This window comes from Otolemur garnettii, unplaced genomic scaffold (genome assembly GCF_000181295.1).
Source record: "Otolemur garnettii isolate 467f Iridium unplaced genomic scaffold, OtoGar3 scaffold00202, whole genome shotgun sequence".
In the NCBI taxonomy this organism is placed as follows: Eukaryota; Metazoa; Chordata; class Mammalia; order Primates; family Galagidae; genus Otolemur; species Otolemur garnettii.
This window is the reverse complement of record NW_003852597.1, coordinates 288,410-307,548: the sequence shown is the minus strand read 5'-3', so window position 1 is coordinate 307,548 and position 19,139 is coordinate 288,410. Positions and strand designations below refer to the sequence as shown.

General features: G+C 41.1%; 2 pseudogenes; both read right to left on the bottom strand.

Moving 5' to 3' along the window:
• Window positions 1-13,750: 13,750 nt before the first annotated feature.
• Window positions 13,751-14,328, bottom strand: LOC100953416 (annotated as a pseudogene).
• A 579-nt stretch (window positions 14,329-14,907) lies between these two features.
• Window positions 14,908-15,003, bottom strand: LOC111721919 (annotated as a pseudogene).
• Window positions 15,004-19,139: the final 4,136 nt, after the last annotated feature.

Here is a 19,139-nt window from a genome sequence, read left to right as displayed (position 1 = left end):
GGGCACCTGCCGCCAGCCAGAAAGGAACGCCAAGTGAAATGGCGAGGCCATGAAGCGTCCGAGGAGCCGCCTACGTGAAGTTTATAGGCTTGCGGGACACGAGGAGAGAAAAACCTCAAAATCGGGTTCCAAAGGTACATTGACATGGCAGGAGATTGGCACAGCCGAGCCGAGGATCCAGCATAAAGATACCGGGAAGACACTAAGAAAAAAAATCAGAAAGTGCGAGTGATGAAAGCTCCCCTCACTGCGTACCCCAAACCTCGTCCGTCAACCCCTAACGGGACAATGGGGCGCCGAGATCGCACCGCCTCCTGGGGGTTTTTCGGAGAGTTTAGCATTTTGCGTCCTAGGATACTAAACACTTTTTGTGTGGTTTTTGGTAGATTTATCTGATCCCCTATCTCCGGTCTAAATTAGGTCTTTCATATTTTCTTCACTTGGCTCGGTCTTCAATACCTTTTATACAGTACTGCTTATCAAAGTTGTACACATATTTTTAAGTATTTAATGTATGACTGCCCAACTGACTGTAAACTCCTTGACAGCGAGAATCGTGTATTTTCTTCACTATAATTTATCCTCCACCTGGCACATAATGGGTGCTCGAGAATGGCAGCTTCATTACTAACTCCTCCATGAACAACACAGAGTTTTAAGTGACTTGCCTTTTGCTCAGCCAAGAAAGCTCAGATTATTTCAGAATTCGCTGATACACTAATCTCTACAACTTTAAAATGTTCCAGGACGTATATTGAAAGAGTTCCTATGGTTGAGTTTGCCCTTCCAAATGAACAAATTCTGGGGTGTAGGATAAAGAATAAGAAGAGAATGAGTCGAGACAGAGTAGAGCCAAAGTTGTTTGGTTTTACTGTAATCTCAAAGAGCACAGGTTCTAGAGTCAGAATTGAGTGTGAATCACACTTGCTGTGTGTGATGCTAATCATGACTTAATTAAATCATTTGTAAAATGTAGCTAGTAATGCTTCTACATGCAATTGTTATAAAAATTAAAAGTAATTCAGATTGCGTGCTTATTCAATGTAGTAGGTACTCAGTACATATCTGTAAATGGATTCATATCTGTAAATTGGTAACTGAATTATCATAATCCCTACTTCCCTTTGAATCTGGTACCACATTTATAGGCTTTCATTATACACTTTCTTTTCTTTCTTAGAATTTATCAGACTTTATTCTGGAAATGAGTATTCCTTTAATGCTAGTCTCCTGAGTAGACTATGAGCTATTTAAGGGCCTATATCTAAAACTTGCCACAATGCCTGCATGTGAAAGATGTTTGAAAAATATTTGCATTTTGAAGCAATGAATGTGTTACTCTGATTTAATCAGTTATTAATAGAGATGAGGACATAGAAAAGTTATGTTTAAACATAATGAGTTAAGGTTGATTCTTAAGAGTTTGACTTAACTAGGTATTCTTTTCTTTATTCTGAATTAAACAATACAGAGAAGCACAAAGACTAGCCTATATCCATATTCTTACCACTCAGAATTAATAATTATTTAATATATATAAAGTCTACTTTAAACACCTTCATACAGCATCCCCAGGGGCAACTATAACCTGAGTTTTCAGTCTGTTTTTAAATTGTGTATATGTGTAACACTGATTTGTGTAGATTTCATTTAATTAAATGGTATCACATGGCCTACAATTATACTGGTTTCCTGCTGTTTCTATGCATACACATAGCTCTCACTGATGCCATGGAATATTCCATCCTAAGAACATATCACAGTTTATGTCAAAGCCTAATTCACTACTTGTTAGCTATATATATATACACCTTAGAGAAGTGTTGTAAGGCTTCTATATTTTAGATTCCTGGTCTGTAAAATGGGATAATAAGAGTACTTACCTAGTAAGGTTGTTTTGTAATTATTGTATGTGAATTGCATAGAAGGTAGCACAGGGTAGGTACTCAATAAATGTTAGCTATTATTTATGTATTTATTTAACTAATGATGGACATTTAGGTTTCACTTTTTTTTTCTTTTTTGAGACAGAGTCTCACTCTGTTGTCCAAGTTAGAGTATTGTGGGGTCAGCCTGCCTCACAGCAACTTCAAACTCCTGGATTCAAGCAATCTTCCTGCCTCAGCCTCCTGAGTACCTGGGACTATAGGCATCTACCACAATACCCAGATAATTTTTTCTTTTTTTACATAGCAGTAGAGACAGGATTTTGCTCAGGCTGGTCTTGAACTCCTGACCTCAAGTGATCCTACCATCTCCACCTCCTAGACTGCTAAGCTACAGGTGTGAGCCACCATGCCCAGCCACTAATTTATTTTTTATTTTTATTAATATTTTTCTAGAGATGGGAGTCTGATTTTATTGCTTAGGCTGGTCTTGAACTCCTACCCTCACATGATCCTTCTATCTCTAAGTGCTGGAATTATAAAAGTGAACCCTGGGTAGAATGCCATGGCATCATAGCTCACAGTACCCTCAAACTCTTGGGCTTGAGCAATCCTCTTGCCTTACCCTCCCAAGTAGCAGGCGCCTGCCACTACACCCAACTGATTTTTCTACTTTTAGTAGAGACAAGGTCTCACTCTTGCTCAGGCTGGTCTGGAACTCCTGAGCTCAAGTAATCTACCTGCCTTGGCCTCCCAGAGTGCCAAGATTACAGGTGTGAGCCACAGAACCTGGCTGATAGTCTGCTGGGGTTTTTTTGTTGTTGTTCTGCTTCTTAAACAATATTTTATAAAATTATATTTCAATGTGTTGGATTGATAGTATGCATACTTTCAGTGCTATTAAATTTATGCCATTTTTAGTGATTCTGTCATCCTTTAAATGAGTGCAAAATATTGTTGACATTAATGAAATATCCAGTGATAAGTTGTTCAGATCATATGAACAGTAAAATAAATCACTCATGGAAGCTGATGTAGCATAACAATAACCATAACACATCTTTAGTGTGGTTTAGAGTTTAAGGTCAAGAATTTAAGTCAATACACTTATTGTTTGTTTATTAAACAGACATCCAATGATTGCTCATGTATGCAAGCATGTGGTACCGGTGGGGAATACAAAAGTGAATCAAACCTGGTCCCTGGCCTCAAAAAATGCATTGGAAAGACCAGGCGCAGTGGCTTTTATCTATAATCTCCTCACCCTGGGAAGCTGAGGCAGGTGGATCCCTTGAGCGCATGAGTTTGAGACCAGCCTGAGCAAGAGGGAGACCCAGTCTCTTAAACAAAGAAAAAAAATCTTGAGCCCAAGAGTTTGAGGTTGCTGTGAGCTATGATGCCACGGCGCTCTACCAGGGACAAGAAAGTGAGACTCTGTCTCAAGAAAAAAAAAAGAAAGAAAGAAATACATTGGATTTGTCAGCATTTTCCCCAAACCTCATGCTGAGTTTATAACCTTGTTTTCTACATATTTTACTTTCATGTAGCCAAATTCAGTAGTAACTGCAAGCTTGATATAATATCTCTAACAACTTTCTTCCCTGGGGCAACCTGGACATTATTTCAATCTTCTTCAGACTGACTGGTTAAGTTATAGGACTGTGGTGTCTGACTGAAAACAGACCCTTGCATATCAGTTTATGCGCTTCCAGAACTTGGTTTTCAGCACTTAACAATTCTCAGAAATATAAAGGAAGACTGAATAAATATAGATATCATATTCCTGGATGTCTATTCTTTCTAAATTAATGTATTGTTAAGTGTGATTCTTATCAGTCATCAGATTAATTTTTTAAATTGTAACAGGGCCAGGTGAAGTGGCTCATGCCTGTAATCCTAGCACTCTGGGAGGCTGAGGCAGGTGGATTGCTTGAGCTCAAGAGTTGGAGACCAGCCTGAGCAAGAGCCAGACCACCTCTAAAAATAGACAGGCACTGTGGTAAGCTCCTATAGTCCCAGCTACTAGGGAGGCTGAGGCAAGAGAATTTCTTGAGTCCCATAATTTGAGGTTGCTGTGAGCTGTGTACTCTACCGGGGGTGACAAAATGAGACTCTGTCTCAAAAAACAAATAAATAGGCCAGGTGTTGTGGCTCTCTGGAAGGCCGAGGTGGGTGGATTGACTGAGCTCAGGAGTTGGAGACTAACTTGAGCTAGAGCAAGACCCCATCTCTAACAATAGCTGGGCATTGTGGTGGGTGCCTATAGTCCGAGCTACTTGGGAGACTGAGGCAAGAGAATCACTTGAATCCAGGAGTCTGAAGTTACTGTGAGCTATGAAGCCATAGCAGTCTACCAAAGGTGTCCAAGTGAGACTCTGTCTCAAAAATAATAAACAAATTATAACATAGTTTAAAGATAATTCAAATATCTTTTGAAAGAATATACAAGTCAATTTTTAAAAATTGAATGAAGACTAACCCTTCACTGAAACTTTAAATGTATTATAAAATTATGATTAAAACAGTGGTGAATTCATCCCAGCTAGAGTAATCAAGCCAGAAGGTGAAATAAAGGCATCCAAACCGGAAAACAGGAAGCCAGTTGTCCCTCTTTGCAGATAACCTTATGTATATTTAGAAAAATCTAAAGACTCCATCAAAAAATTCTTAGAACTGATAAATTCAGGAATGTTGAAGGATATTAATACCACTATACAGAAATCACTGGCATTTCTACACACCAATAAAAAACTAGCTAAAAAAAGAATTAAGAATTAAGGCAATCCTATTTATAATAGCTACAAAAATAAATAAAATACCTAAGAATAAATTTAACTAAAAAGGGGAAAGAGGTCAAGTGTGGCAGCTCCTGCCTAAAATCCTAGCACTTTGAAAGGCCAAGGCAGGAGGGCTTGAGGCCAGGTGTTGAGACCAGCCCAAACAAGAGCATGACACTGTCTCTACAAAAAAATAGAAAGTGGCTAAGGCACCAGCCACATACACCTAAGGTGGCAGGTTCAAATCCAGCCCAGGCCCGCCAAACAATAATGATGGCTGCAACCAAAAAAAAATAGCCAGGCATTGTGGCGGGCACCTGTGGTCCCAGCTATTTGGGAGGTGGAGGCAGGAGACTCGCTTGAGCCCAGGAGTTGAAGGTTGCTGTGAGCTGTGATGCCATGGCACTCTACCCAGGGTGACAGCTTGAGGCTCTGTCTCAAAAAAAATAGAAAAGTTAGCTGGGCATGGTGGCACATGCCTGTAGACTCAGCTACATGGAGGCTGAGCCAGGAGGATGGCTTGAGCCTGGGAGTTTGAGGTTGCTGTGAGCTATGATGATGCTACTATGCTCTACCCTGGGCAACAAAGAGAGACCTTGTCTCAAAAAAAAAAAAAAAAAAGCTGGAGAGTAGAGAAGACCTCTATGAGAAAAAGTATAAGACACTGATAAAAGAAATTAAAGATGATGCAAACAAATAGAAAGGCATTCCATGCTTATGCTTTAGATGAATAAATATTGCTAAATTGGTCAAGTATGGTGCCTCATTCCTGTAATCCTCCTCTAGGAAGCTGAAGCAGGAAGATTGGTTGAAGTCAGAAGTTTGAAAGCAGCATGAGCTAGGGCAAGCCCTGTCTCTACAAGAAAATGGAAAAATTAGCTGAGCATGGTGGCATGTGCCTAAAGTCCCAGCTCCGTGGGAGTCTGAGACAGGAGGATTACTTGAGTCCAGGAGTTTGAGGATTCAGTGAGCTATGATGATGCCACTGTACTCTAGCCAAGGTGACAGAGTGAGGCCTGTCATTAAGAAAAGAAAAAACCTTCTTAAAAACTGTTAAAATGACTTTACCATTCAAGACAATCTACAGATATAATGCAATCCCTATCAAAATACCTATGACATTTTTCACTGAAAGAGAAAGCAATCCTAAAATTCACATAGAGCCAAAAAAGAGCATAAATACCCAAAACAATCTTAAACAAAAAGAACAAAGCTGGAGGCATTCCACTACCTGACTTCAAAATATGTTACCTAAAACAGCACGATATTAGTATAAACACAAGACACTTAGACCAATGAAACAAAATAGGGAACCCAGAAATAAATCCATGTATTTACAGCTGACCAATTTTTGTCAAAGGCACCAAGAACATACATTGGAGAAAGGACACCCTTTTCAATAAGTGGTGCTGGGAAAACATGATATCTAAACACAGAAGAGTGAAACTGAACCCCTATTTCTTACCATATACAAAAACTCAAGATGAATTAAATACTTAAGCACAAGACTTGAAACGATAAAACTACTAGAAGAAAATGCAGGGGAAGCACTTCAGGACATTCGTCTAGGCAAAGATTTTATGGATAAGACCTCAAAAACATGGGCAACAAAAACAGAAACAGACAAACGGGACTATCCTAAACTAAGAAGCTTCTACATGGTGAAGAATACAATCAACAGAGTGAAGGGACAACCTGTTGAATTGGGAAAACATTTGCAACCCATCCATTTGACAAGGGACTAATATCCAGAATATACAAGGAACTCAAACAACTCAACAGTAAAAAAACAGCAACTAATCCCATTAAAAAGGGGACAAAGGACCTGAATGGACATTTCGCAAAAGAAAACACACAAATGGCCAATAAGCATATGAAAAAAAATGTTCCATGCAATTAATCATCAGGGAAATGCAAATCAAAATCGCAATAAGATATCATCTTACCCAGTTAGAATGGCTATTGCAAAAAAAACAAAAAAATAACAGCTGTTGTCAACGATGCAGAGAAAAGGGAACTCTTATATACTGTTGGTAGGATGTAAATTATTACAGCCATTATGGAAAACAGTTTGGTGAGGGTCTCAAAACACCTTCCATACAATCCAGCAATCTCACTACTGGGTATTTATCCAAAAGAAAGAAAATTAATTGTATCAAAGGGATTCCTGCAATAAACATCTATGTTTACTATTCACAACAGCAAAGATGTAGAATCAATCTAAGTGTCCATCAGTAGATAAGTGGATAAAGAAAATGTAGTATATATGCACAAAAGAATACTATTCATCCATAAAAAAGAATGAAATATCACCATTTATTTGCAGCAACATGGATGGAATTAGAAATCATTATGTTAAGTGAAATAAGCCAGGACTTAAAGGTAAATATTGCATGTTCTCACTTGTATGTGGGATCTTAAAAAGTTGTACTCATGAAGGTAGAGAGTAGAAATTTTATTTTTTTGCAGTCTTTGGCTGGGGCTGAGTTTGAACCTGCCACCTCTGGTATATGGGGCTGGTGCTCTACTCCTTGTGCCACAGGCACCACCCAAGAGTAGAATTTTAATTACCAGAGGCTAGGAAGGGTATGTAGGGTGGGAGGGATGAATAGGGAGAGGTTAATGGGCACAAACATATAGTTAGATAGAAAGAATAAGTTCTAATGTTCAATAGCACAGTAGGGTGAATATGTTAACAATGTATTATATATTTCAAAATAACTAGAAGAGAAGATTTGAATGTTCCCAATGCATAGAAGTGATAAACACTCAAGGTGATTTGATATTCTAAATACCCTGAATTGAATATAACTCTATACATATAGCAAAGTATCACATGTACCCCACAAATACATACAAGTATTATTTATGAATAATAAAAAGCATAGGGCACTAAACAAAAGGGTGAATCTTCTCTCAGAAGAATTTCAAATAATATTAATACACGTAGAGGCTCCCACCTCAAGGAAATAGGGCCTAATTTCTGCCTCTTTCTTTTCAGGATGAGCTGGACATAGTTACTCCCTAGGAAGGGATAAAGCAGGGAAAGTGGCAAATAGTAACTTCACAGTGTAGAAAGTTGGTGAGCACCACCTTAACCAAGTGATAAAAATTAACATCATCAGGGATGTCCTGTGGGTATCACTTATGGTTGATGGGCTATGACGACACGGGCATTTCACCTGTGTGATATTTTTTCCAAAGCGGGTAAGTTCAGTCTAATCATGAGAAAACATTAGACAAACCCATATTGGGGAGAATATTCTACAAAATACTTAGCTAGTACCCCTAAAGACTGTCAAGATCATGAAAAACAAGGAAAGACTAAGAAACAATCACAGACCAGAGAGAGAGAGAAAAAAGGCAACTAAACACTAGCATGTAAACATATGGATAGAGAAAAATTGATATACTGGAGATGTATTTAGAGACAGAACCAACAGAAATTGGTGTTGGAAATGATATGGGAGTAAATAAATCTGGGAACTCATGAATAATGTCTACCAATTTGGCTGAGCAACTATGGGTGATGGAGTGGATTTGGTAAGATAGACAACAATGGAAAAGCAGGTGGGAGCAGGTATAGAGGATGATGCCAGTTTTATATACATATATTTGTGAAGAAAATTCTGGCCTAGAGATAAAGGTGAGCATGATTAGCATATAGTTGGTAACTGAAATAATGACCATGGTTGAGATAACCTTAGGAGAGAAGTTAATGTAGCAAGAAAGATAAGAGCTAAAGCAACAGTCCTACAGTATCCTAATATTAGAGAATAAACAGTGGAGGAAGTACCAGACAGATGACAAGGAAGATGCAATCAGAGATTACATATATATATGTGTGTGTGTGTATATATATATATATATATATAAAATAAACTTCAAAAGAGAATGGCATCATGGAAGCCAGGAATATAGACTGTTAAATGTTGCTAATGGTTGAGGTGTCCCTTGGGTTAGCAACATGAGGTCATTGATTATCTCAATAAGAGCACTGGGATGATAGAAATGAAAGCCAGATTAAGTCTTTTGAAGGGGCCAGAGACAGGACTTGTGGTTTTAAGATGGCAGAATGATCACTTAACTGTAGTCTCCTAAAGATACAGGACATGCCTTTAATCCAGGCTTTGAGAATTGCATTGGTAAGACAAGCACCAGCATCCTTGAAAGGTTCTATATTGGCCATTCTGTGCAAGGCAGGAATGACAGCTGGTGATACTGCCATTGAAATGGGCTCCCCGAATTCAATGTGTTTGATAAGATCCCAGGGGGCAGAGGCCAAGCCAGGCACTTAGGTATCAGAGAAAGTGACCATTTCTCTGTCTCTGTCTCTGGTGTGTGTGCCCAGAAGGAATGTGCTCTGGTAACACACAGACAGAAGTACACCTTCACTGTCTTGCCTTAAGTCTGTGTCAACTCTCCAATTCTCTGTCATAATCTACATTGAGGAGGCTTTGATCATTACAGCTTTCCATATCACTGAACCAACTTACATAAGTAGTTGACATGTTGCTGACTGTACCTAATGAACAGGAAGTCACATAACAAATACCCTAGTTTCCTTTGTAGGTCACATGCATGCCAGACAGTGGAAAATAAACATCATAAAAATTAAGGAGACTAGACCAGGCGCGGTGGCTCAGCCTGTAATCTTAGCACTCTGGGAGGCCAAGGTGGGTGGATTGCCTGAGCTCACAGGTTTGAGACCACCCTGAGCAAGAGCAAGAACCCTATTTCTAAAAAATAACTGGGTGTTATGGCAGATGCCTGTAGTCCCAGTTACTTGGGAGGCTAAGCAAGAGAATTGCTTGAGCCCAAGAATTGGAGGTTGCTGTGAGCTATGATGCCACAGCACTCTACTGAGGGTGACAAAGTGAGACTCTGTCTCCAAAAAAACAAAATTTAAGAAGATTGCTATATTCTTTTTTTTTTTTTTTTCAGTTTTTGGCCAGGGCTAGGTTTGAACCCGCCACCTCCAGCATATGGGGCCAGTGCTCTACTCTTTTGCGCCCCAAGCACTGCCCCTGAGACTGCTATATTCTTGTTTGTCCCTCTCTATACCTCCCCAACCAAATTCATATGTTGAAACTTAATTACCAAGATAATGGTATTAAGAACTGGGGACTCGGGGAGGTGAATAGGTCATGAAGGCTCTGCCCTCATTAAGGTAGTTTGTGCCTTAATAAAAGAGACCCCAGAGAGCTAGCTAGCGGGCTCTTTCTATCATATGATGGCACAGCCAGACACAACCCTTATGAATAAGAAAACAGGTCTTTGTTCCCTTGTAGATACTCCTCACTAAACACCAAATCTGGCAATGCCTTGATTGTGGACTTCTTAGCCTCTAGAACTGTGAGAAATAAATTCTTATTGTTTATAAGCTACCCAGTCTATGATATTTTGTCATAGTAGTTGAAAAGATTAAGATAGAGACTGTTATATTGAAGAAGTTTCCAGGGATCTATTGACTTGAGGCATATCAAGATATGTTGTCCGACGTGAAGGACAAGTTGCATATTGCACTACCTACTGCTAAGGAAAAGGTACGGTGCCTAGTAAGTCTCCAGATTCTGGCAGCACATAGACCACATTTGGTCCTATTGCATGGACCAAGCAACCCATAAGGTTGCAAGGTTTTGAGGGGTTTGGGGATTTTTTTAATTTTAGGAACAGGGTCTCATTATGTTGTCCAGGCTGTAGCACAGTGGAGATTCATAGGTGTAGTTATAGCACTCTAGAGCAGGCATCCTCAAAGTACAGCCCACAGGCCACATGCAGCCCGCCTAGGACATTTATCTGGCCTGTCGGGTGTTTTTGCCGCCGCTGCCCGTCCTGCTTAGCAGCCGACTCATCCTGGGCCCTGCAGTCCGGCCCTCCAACGGTCTGAGGGACAGTGAACTGGCCCCCTGTTTAAAAAGTTTGAGGACCCCTGTTAGAGCCTCAAACTCTTGGCCTCAAGGGAACCTCCCACCTCAGCTTCCTGAGGAGCAGGTTCTACAGGCACATGCTACCACGCCTGGCTTAGGTGGCTGGTTTTGAATGGGACCCAGATCAAGGGAAGAAAGCAGATCCAGACTTCCATGCAAGTTGGTCGGCTCCTAGCACCATATAAACAGTATATCCAGTGCTGCTCAAAAGTGCCTACAGCAGACAGATAAAACAAAAACCTCTGCCATTTCACAATAGAATAATCATAGCTTTAATCCTCAGTATTTTGAAAAACAGTTATGATTTATTCTGCAGATGAGCATTCTTCTTATGAAAAACAGATCCCGGCTCAGCGCCTATAGCTCAACCGGCTAAGGCGCCAGCCACGTACACCTAAGGTGGCGGGTTCGAATCCCCAGCCCGGACCCGCCAAACAACAATGACGGCTGCAACCAAAAAATAGCCAGGCATTGTGGCGGGCGCCTGTGGTCCCAGCTACTTGGGAGGCAGAGGCAGGAGACTCGCTTGAGCCCAGGAGTAGGAGGTTGCTGTGAGCTGTAATGCCACGGCACTCTACCCAGGGGGACAGCTTGAGGCTCTGTCTAAAAAAAAAAAAAAAGAAAAACAGATCCCATAGAGACTGAATAATGTAACTACTGTACATCAAATGTTATCATGTGACCTGAGCTGCCCATAATGAAGTAGATAGTCCATGACCCTCCAAACCGTAAATTTTACAGATGCAGCAGCATTCTATTGTCATTTGAAAGTAAGAGGCACAGATATGTATGTACATATATATCACATAAATATATCTCACATGCCACATATATTATATTGGCTTGGAGCTGGTCCTGAAGACACAAGTGAGTTGCATGAACAAATCACTCATCTTCCTATGGCACCTACTCTTGCTACATTAATTCTTGTCCTAAAACTCACTTCAATAGCCTGTGACCAGCTAAATAGGGAAGAAAAAATCCAGGCCTGGTTTTCTGATGAGTCTGCCTGCACACTGTGGGGGGCATCATCTGAAGGTAATGGTCATAGCATCGTAGCCCCACTCAGAGTTGGCTCTAAATGAATGTGAAATCCTCCCAATGTACCTAACTTGAAGCAAGGCACTTGGTTGTTCACTTTGCTTGGAAGGAGAGATAGCCAGAGGCATGTATTTACACTAATTCTAGGTCAGTGGTTAAAAGAAATGAGATGGAAGGACATCTGAGTAAGAGGTATATAGATAGACCTCTCAAAATGAACGCAGAGTATGAGAAAATCTGTATCCCATGTGAGTGCCCACCAAGTGGCACCATTTCAGCGAAGGTTTTTTTTTTAGAGACAAAGTCTCACTTTGTTGCCCTTGGTAGAGTGCTGTGGCATCACAGCTCACAGCAACCTCCAGCTCTTGGGCTTAGGCAATTCTCCAACCTCAGCCTCCCGAGCAGCTGGGACCACAGGCACTCACCCCAGTGCCCGGCCATCTTTTGGTTGCAGTTTGGCCGGGGCTGGTCTCAAACCCGCCATCCTTGGTACATAGGGCCGGTGCCCTACTCACTGAGCCACAGGCACCGACCCAGAGAAGGTTTTTAATAATCAAGGAGACAATGTTTTACATGCTGTAGATGTTAGTCAGCCTCTTTGTCTAGCCCTCTACCTTCTACCATTCTTGATACACAGTTTTATGAACAAAGTGGCCCTGTTTACAGGGATGGAAGATACGAATGGGATTATCAATATTGGCTTCCTCTCACCAAGGCTACAGTCATTGATGGGTATTCAACCTTCAAACATTAGAGCCCAACATTAAGTTCTTGATATGATCCCTGGGGGACCAGCAAACTACCTTATGGCCCCCTTCCATTATGGAAGTGCAGCAATCAAAAAAATTTTTTTTTTTTTGAGACAGAGTCTCAAGCTGTTGCCCTGGGTAGAGTGTTGTGGCATCATAGCTCATGGCAACCTCAAACTCCTGGGCCCAAGCAATTCTCCTGCCTTAGCCTCCTGAGTAGCTGGGACTACAGGCACCCGCCACAATGCCCAGCTATTTTTCTGTTGCAATTGTCATTGTTGCTTTAGCTGGCCCCAGCCAGATTTGAACCCGCCAGCCTCAGTGTATGTGGCTGACACCCTACCTGCTGAGCTACAGGTGCTGCCAGCAATCAATTTTAATTAAATAAACACTTATTTTGAATATGACATTTGATTTCCTGGTCTCCAATGCTTCTGATAAAACTCTCATCCTTAGATTTATAAAATTCCTAATTCACTATCATGTTAGTTCATACAATATTTCTTCTGTCCAAAGAGCTCACTTTGTGGCAAAGGAAGAGTTTCAGGGAATTCATATTCCATCATTGTTAAGCATTGACTTGATAGAATAGCAAGAATATCCTACTAAAAACTAAGCAACTGTGCCATCCAGGTGACAGTATTTCATGTGGTTGGGATTCTGTCCTTCAGGACACAGTATGTGCAGTAAACCATTAATCACTATATGGTGCCATTTTTTCCTTTACCCAGAATACATGCATCTGGGAGCCAAAGGGTACTAGTGGGAATGACCCCTGTCTCTATTATTCCCAATATTTCATTTGAAAATGTTTGTTTCCTCTAGGAGGCTGAGGTGGGAAGATTGCCTGAGCTCAGGATTTCAAGACCAGGCTGAGTAAGAGTAAGACCCTGTCTCTATTACAAATGGAAAAACTAGCTGGGCATTGTGGCAGGCCCACAACTACTTGGTTGGCTGAGATAGGAGGATCACTGGAGCCCAAGAGTTTGAGGTTGCTGTGAGCTATGATGCCAAGGGCATCTGAGTGGGACAACTAAAGAAAGAAGAGAGGAAGGAAGGAAGGAAGGAGAAAGAAAAGAAAATGTTTGTTTCCTATACCTACTAGGACTTTGAGCTTTATAGGCCTTAGTTCCAAAAGAAGGAACAATTCCACTAGAGTACAGTTTATTGGAAAGTGAGACTATGACCTGCCACTTTAGGTCTCTCTGAACCAACAGCAAAGAAAGGAGCTAATACATGGCTACTGTGAAAAATATTGATTTTCTTTTTCTTTTTTTGTCCCCAAATGAATGAATCTTTTATTGTATCACTAAAATAATAAAGAGGCCTTAGGAATCACCCAGTATCTTGCTGCAGCTGGACAACTCTTAGATCTTATTCATGCTGAACTGTTCATTTTCAGAGACATAAATACCATCCAAAGTGTTTCTGATATCCTTGTTTTTAACTGTTGGGGCTTGCTGAATCAAAGCAGCTGAATTTGAAACAAGCACAATGGTGTTTCCTTCAAGGATTAACTCACCTTTCTGGGCTTGAGATACTGAACAAGAAATGCTTGCCCTCATCCGAACACCATGGATGTATTTTTCCCCCAAGAAACTTCTTATTTCAACAAGAGATCCGTTCTCCTGGATAACAATGTTGATTGGGAAGTGAGCATACACGGACCTCATCTTGTAATGAAAGCCCAGTGTAACACTCTTGATCGTATTCTGTATGTGACTAAAGATAGTGCAAGCAGTAGCCAGTCCCTTCCTATTTCCCAACTGTTTGTCAACCCAGAGCCTCTTCTTTTTCTTTCCAAAGGACTGAGTTCCATATTGATGTGGTTGAAGTCCTTCTGCAGGGTTCCTCTGGGACCCTTCACAATAACTGTGCATCCCTTCAGAGTGATGTTGACATTTTCTGGAATGTTAACGGTCTGATTGCTGAGAATTGTCTTCATTCTCACAGCAGATATGACAAAGAGAGGGTTTTTTTTTTTCTTTTTGAGACAGAGTCTCAAGCTGTTGCCCTGGTTAGAGTGCCATGGTGTCATAGCTTACAGCAACCTCCAACTGAGGCTCAAGCAATGCTCTTGCCTCAGTTTTTCTATTTTTAGTAGAGACAGGGTCTTGCTTTTGCTCAGGCTGGTCTTGAACTCATGAGCTCAAGCAATCAATAAGCCTTGGTCTCCCAGAGTACCAGGATTACAGGCATGAGCCATCGCGCTTGGCCAACATTGATTTTCTTTAAACATTTTTTTTTTTAAAGAGACAGAATTTCACTTTGTCTCACTTTGTCACTTGGTAGGGTGCTATGGCATCACAGCTCACAGCAACCTCTAGCTCTTGGGCTTAGGCAATTCTCTTGCTTCAGCCTCCTGAGTAGCTGGGACTATACGTGCCCACCACAACGCCCAGTTTTTTTTTTGTTGTTGCAATTTGGCCAGGGCTGGGTTCGAACCCATCACCCTCGGTATATGGGGCTGGCGCCCTACTCACTGAGCCAGAGGCGCTGCCCTCTTTTTAAAGTTTAAACATTTTTTTATATAAAACACTTCACAAATTTGTATGTCATCCTTGTGTAGGGGACATGATAATTTTTTTTGTATCATTCCAATTTTGTGCTGCCAAAGCAATCATGATAATATTGATTACCATGAGGCAATAGAACTGCTAGTACATAATAGGAACAGAAAAGAGTATGTGTGGACCCAAAGGGATTTCAAGGTTTCAATACTCTTACCTTCAGTATAAGAAGTTATTGGAAAGACACACAATCCAATCTTCTGAAGGGAAGACCATCACTGCATCCCTTGATTCCTGACATTGAGCCTTCAGGAATGAATGTCTGGGTCATCGCATCAGGTGAAAGAACTATATCAGCTGATGTGTCAACTGAAAGAAAAGAGGAATGGAATGGGTAATGAAAAAGAAAGTTATAAATACTAAGTCTGGTTACATGACCAGTTGTAAAAAGAACCTAGTACTATGCATGTTTTCTTTCTTGCTCCCATAAATACAGAGAGTGCCAAAAAAGTATACACATTTTAAGAAAGAAAAAAACTGTATTAAAATGTCAAATGTCACATGTCACATTTGACTTTCTGCAATTAAAGAGATATAAGATACAATATAGCAAATGTTATTGGTATATACTGAAGGATATATACTGGGGGCCCAGGCAGAGACTTGTCACAGAGGCAGAGCCACTGCAGATAGCCGCTAACAGAGCAATGCCAAGCAGAAATGTGACGTCAGAGCTGGAGGTGTCTGGAGGTATCTGGAGGTATCCCACTAGGCAATGCCTAGTAGAGCTGCAGGGGGAGGGCCAGCCCTCAAGACCCCAAAGCTACCAGAGCTACCAGCCTGTAACAAAAGCTTGGGAGAACTTCAGACATGAAGCTCTAAACTGTAAGAACTACTGCATGGGCAGGGCCAGGGACAGGGATGCTTTGGGGGGGGGGGCTAACCCCCCAGTGTGTCAAGGAGGTGGCAGGTGGAGTAATAATCATTCTCAAGCTTTATGATTTAATGTTATTTTCCCTATTGGGTTTTAGACTTACTTGGGACAAGTTACCCCTTTTTTCTTACTTCTTTCCCCTTTTTGGAATGGAAATGTCTATCCTATGCCTGTCCAACCATTATTCATAGGCGCTCAGCTGGAGAGAATTTGCCATGACAGGAATTGTGCCTTGAGTCTCACTCATATCTCATTCAGATGAGATTCTTGACTTTGGACTTCTGAGCTGATGCTGGAATGAGTTAAGACTTTGGGAGCTATTGGTATGGAATGAAAGTATTTTGCATATGAGAACATGAATTTTGGGAGCCAGGGAAAGAATTCTATGATTTGAATGTGTCCTTCAAATTTCATATTTTGAAAACTTACTCCTCAAGTTCGTATGTTGATGGTATTAGGATGTAGGGCCTTTGGGAAGTTATTAGGATTGGATAAAGTCATCAGGATAAAGGCCCCATGATGGGGACTGGTGGCTTTATCAGAAGAGGAAGAGAGATCTGAGCTAGCACCCTCTTAATGTCTCACTGTATAATGCCTTCTACCAGGTTAAAATGCAGTGGGCGAGCCCTCATCAGATGCTGCATCATGTTCTTGGACTCCCCAGCCTGCAGAACTGTGAGACAAAATTTCTTTTCTTTATGACTTAGCTAGTGTATGGTATTCTATTACAACAACAGAAAATGGACTAAAATAGCTGACTTTAAGTAAAGAATGCTGTCATCTACATCCTTGGGATACATTCCAAGGCCCCCAATAGATGTCTAAAGCCATGGCTAGACCCACATAAACAGCATAAAGAGCATAGATAAGCTGGACAAAGGGATGGTTCACATCCTGGGTATGACAGAGTAGCATGAGATTTCATGTAACCCAAAAGGGCAGGTAATTTAAAACTCAGGAATTGTTTCTTTCCAGAATTTTCCATTTAATATTTTCAGACTAAGCTTGGTTTCATAGAAAGTGAAACCTTGGATAAGAAAGAACTACTGTATTATTACCCTTAATAATGTAGGCAGTCCTTACCCCAATCAATTGGCAAGCCTTAAGATAAAAAATTTTTTTTTAATATTTTTTTTCTTTCTCTTTTGAGACAGAGTCTTACTCTGCCACCCTGCACAGAGTGCCATAGCATCATCAGAGCTAACAGCAACCTCAAACTCTTGGGCTCAAGCAATCCTCTTGCCTCAGCCTCTGAAGTAGCTGAGACTACAGGCACCTGCCACAATGCCCAGCTAATTTTCCACTTTTCAGTAGAGACAGGATCTCACTTTTGCTCAGGCTATTTTTTGTATGTTTGTTTGTTTTTGTTTTTTAGCAGAGACAGGGTCTTGCTCTTGCTTGGCCTAATCTTGAACTCTTGACCTTAAGCAATCTGCCAACCTTGGCCTCTCAGGGTGCTAGGATGACTGGTGTGACCTACCATGTCTGGTCAATTTTTGTATTTCTTTTGAGACAGGGTCTCCCTCTGCTGCCCAGGCCAGAGTGCAGTGGCATCATTATAGCTCACTGTAACCACAACCCCTCAGCTCAGCTGGGCATGGTGGCTCAGGACTATAATCCTAGCACTCTGGGAGGCTGACGCAGGAGAATCACTTGAGCTCAGGTGTTGGAGATCAGCCTGAATAAGAGTGAGACCCTGTCTCTACTGAAAATAGAAAAATTAGCCAGGTGTGGTGGTGCATGCCTGTAGCCCCAGTTACTCGGGAGGCTGAGGTAGGAGGATCACTTAAGCCCAGGAGTTTGAGGATGTAGGGAGCTATGATCATACAATTACACTCTACAGAGTGAAACGCTGTCTAGTAAAAAAGAGAAAGAAAGAGAGAGAGAGAGAGAGAAAGAAAGGAGGGAGAGAAGGAAGGAAGGAAGCAAAGGAAGAAAAGAAAGAAAGATTGATAAACAGATATCTAGGTTCAAGTGATCCTCCCACCTTAACCTCCTAAGAAGCTGGAATGAAAGGCATGGACCACCATCCCTGCCTAATTTTTGTAGAGACAGTGTCTTGCTATTGCCCAGGCTGGCCTTGAACTCCTGGCTTTAAGTGATCCTTCTGATTCACTGGGATTATAGGTGTGAGCCACCATGCCCAACTTAGATCAAAATTTGAGGCCTCCCAGAGAAGAAATTGACTCACTACTATATAACTGCCTATCTGTGATCTATTTATCTATCTCTGATGAATTTATATCCCCTATTGATTCTGTGTTTCTGGAGAACCCTGACTGACAAAGAATTTAGTATCAGGAAGAGGTATAGCTGCTAAAATTGTGGAAGTGGATTTAGAATTGGGTAATGGATAGAGGCTAGAAGAATTTTGGGGCACATAATAGGAAATGCTTGGATTGGCCTGAAAAGACTATTGTCAGAAATAGGGAGGTTAAGTTGCTTCTGGTGGAAGCTTCAGAGGAAGTAAGTAATAGATTATTGGACACTGGATAAAAGGTGGGTTTTTTTTTTTTATGAAGTCGTAAAGAACTTTGCTAAATTGTGTTTTACTGTTAGGCAGAGAGTAGAAAGTGTAAACAATTAACTTGGTTATTCATCTTGGGAAATTTCCCAAAGAGAAGTATGAAAAGTAAGGCCTGGTTTCTCTGATAGTAAAATGTGGGAGAAAAAAAGAGAGAAATTGAGGAAAGAACTGTTAAGCAAAAAGGGACCAGCATTTGACAATTTGTAAAATTCTCAGCCTATCAAGATTGTGTATTCTGGGGCGGTGCCTGTGGCTCAAAGGAGTTGGGCACTGGCCCCAAATGCTGGAGGTGGCCGGCCCTGGCCAAAAAAAAAACTGCAAAAGAAGGAAAAAAAAAAAAAGATTGTGTATTCTGGAAACAGAGTCAAAGGTATAGCTGGACAGACTTTTGCTGAAAAGATTAGAGAGATGACTTATGGACCCAGTCAACCATCTCAGCAGAAGCCAGGAAAGGGACGGGATTTTCCAGGTTATCCAGGAAGGATCTGTGGAGAATCCTCTTCTGTAACAGTGTGGACTTCCTTGACACACATGGAAGACCAATGAGGTTTCTAAGAATGTTAGATCGCAGAAACATTGACATCTTGTGCTGAAGGGGGGCAAAGACAGAGTAAAATGAAGGAAGGCTGTCAAATGTCAGGAGCTGGACAGTCAAGAAATGAGCTGATAGAATTAACTTGGCTAAAAATACGTGCTGTGCTTCAAGAAAAATGAATGATTCTGAGGATAGAACTGCAGAAGCAGGGCAGGGGACAGAGGAGTGGGCACAGAAGCAAAAACCTAAA